Source organism: Parus major, chromosome 24 (assembly GCF_001522545.3).
Source record: "Parus major isolate Abel chromosome 24, Parus_major1.1, whole genome shotgun sequence".
Classification (NCBI taxonomy): domain Eukaryota; kingdom Metazoa; phylum Chordata; class Aves; order Passeriformes; family Paridae; genus Parus; species Parus major.
This window is the reverse complement of record NC_031792.1, coordinates 2,283,692-2,285,792: the sequence shown is the minus strand read 5'-3', so window position 1 is coordinate 2,285,792 and position 2,101 is coordinate 2,283,692. Positions and strand designations below refer to the sequence as shown.

The 2,101-nt window shown below is 55.6% G+C and overlaps 1 protein-coding gene across 1 annotated transcript in view; it reads right to left on the bottom strand.

The window, feature by feature from the left end:
* The window catches only part of ARHGEF12 (Rho guanine nucleotide exchange factor 12), a 70,023-nt gene extending 68,199 nt beyond the window's left edge, over positions 1-1,824 (bottom strand). Inside the window, exon 1 of the mRNA XM_015649797.3 lies at positions 1,738-1,824. The gene's annotated coding sequence lies outside the window, so the exon portion shown is untranslated. The remainder of the gene's footprint in view (positions 1-1,737) is intronic.
* Positions 1,825-2,101: the final 277 nt, after the last annotated feature.

Genomic DNA, 2,101 nt, shown 5'->3' with positions numbered 1-2,101 from the left:
GGCCGCCCCTAGGCCCGGGGCTCCATCCCCCGCCGCTCCGCCTCTCGCTCCGGCCCGGGACCCAGCGGGGCGCTGCGGGCTGGCTGCGCTCTCCGCTGCGCTCTCCCGCGAGTCCCGCCGCTGCCGCCGCGCTGTTCTCCCGGCCCGGTGGCGGCCCCGCTGCGCTGCTGAGAGAGGCGGGAGCGGCGCTTCCCGGGGAGCCTGCGCCGAGCCGAGCCGAGCCGGGCCGGGATCGCCCCTCCCCGGCGCCTCCGGGGGGCTCGTACCTCCGGCCGCTCCGCCCCGCCGCCGGATCCCTCCGCCAGCTGCCCTCCTCTTCCTCCTCTTCCTCCTCCCTCTCTTTTCCTTCTCCTCTTTCCCCTCCTTCTCCTCCTCCTCCTTCTCTTCCCCCCTCCGCCTCCCTCGCAGCCCTTCCCCCGGTCCCTGCCGAGGCCTTTCCCCTTCGGGAAGCCTTTTCCAGACCCGCGGGGTGTTTCCTTCTCTTCCCGTCTCCGCTCGGCTTTGCCGCTCCTCCCTCGCCCTGTGTCCCCTCCGGAGCGCTTTCCCTCCTCCCCCTGCATCCCTAACCCGAGGAGGTTTTCCTTTTTCCCTCTACCCCTTTTTCCCTTCTCCGTTCCCCATCCCCAGCCATCCGATGCTTTGCCGTGTCACCAGCGCTCCGAGCAGGGAGCGCCTCCATCTCCATGGAAAATATGACACCGGCGAAACTTAGAGCAGAAAGAAAAGAAATAAACAGCGAATTAAAAGAGTGGAAGTGCCAGGAGCTGTGCAGCACAGAGCCTCAGGCATTCCCCGGCTGTGCTGTTTGCTCCCAGGCCTTTCCTGGCTCTCTTTGCCAGCCCCGCAGTTCCTTGCATTTCCCACGCACGTTTCATCGGGAATTTTTCTCACAGGTTAAGGTCAACATAAATCTAAGAACTGATCCCTGCCCGCACATACATTCCAGAAACACTGCGGCCAAGGGCCTGTTCCTGCTCTCCTTCAAAACCTCCAGTATGAAAAGATGAGCAACGCAGGGTGTTTGGTAAATTTGGGCATTTCGATTTGAGCAGGTGTGGATTTCCCTCTGCTCAGCCGCAGCCTGAACACAAACACATCCTTGCTGTAACTCGCTGCCGTTTGTGCCATGTACAGCACAGTCTGAGAGAGAAATGCCTGTCTCGAATCTACACACAATCCCAGATCATTAAAGATAATTCTGTTCCAGCCCCCTTCCCCTATCCCAGCCTCCTCCAGCCTGGCCTTGGATGCTTCCAGGGATCCAGGGCCAGCCCCAGCATCTCTGGACAACTTCATCACCCTCACAAGGAGTTCTTTTTTCCCTAATATTCAAGCTAAACCTACTCTCTGTCAGTGTGAAGCCATTCCTCCTTGTCCTGGCATTATAAGCCACTTGTTCTCAAACACCTGGAAATAACATCAATACCTGAGAACTTCAGGAAACTCCCATGCTGCTCCTCCAGAAATTAAAGCTCGTGAGCAGCACAGATGTGGATTGAAAAGCAGGATGTCTCCGCTGCCAGTAATTCCTGCACAAAGGAACTTGTGGAACATCAGCCACCCCCAGCAAATGCCAGCAGACTAAAATAACCTTATTAGCTAATCCCAATCATCTAGGACACCGCGCTTCTTCCCTTTAATTAATCTTGCCGGGATATACTCAAAGCTGGGACACTGGACTTGGAAAGAGGCTGGAAAGTCGGGAGCAGAGCCCTGGCTGGGCACACAGGACCATACCTTGCCTGAAGCTACATCCAGCCACTCTGGAACACGGAGCTTTCTCCTGCTCGGAGCGAGGATCAGGAAACCAGCAGAATGTCTGAGAGCCTGAAGAATTTGTTGTTTTGATGAAGTTCAGAGCAAGGAGGGGAAGCGTGGGATGAAATCATTTTCTACATGATACTTCACATATATACGCAGGACATTTATACTTCCTTTTTTGGTTTCCTTTTGGGGGAAATAGAGACTTGGGGAAAAAAAAATAAAAAATAAAGTGTGGGAGTGCGAGACAAGCAGCCACGTCTGCCTCTCCTGCAGCTGTGTGCAGTACAGTCATCAGTGGTGATGAAGTGACTGAATGCCTCCATATATCTATATTTAT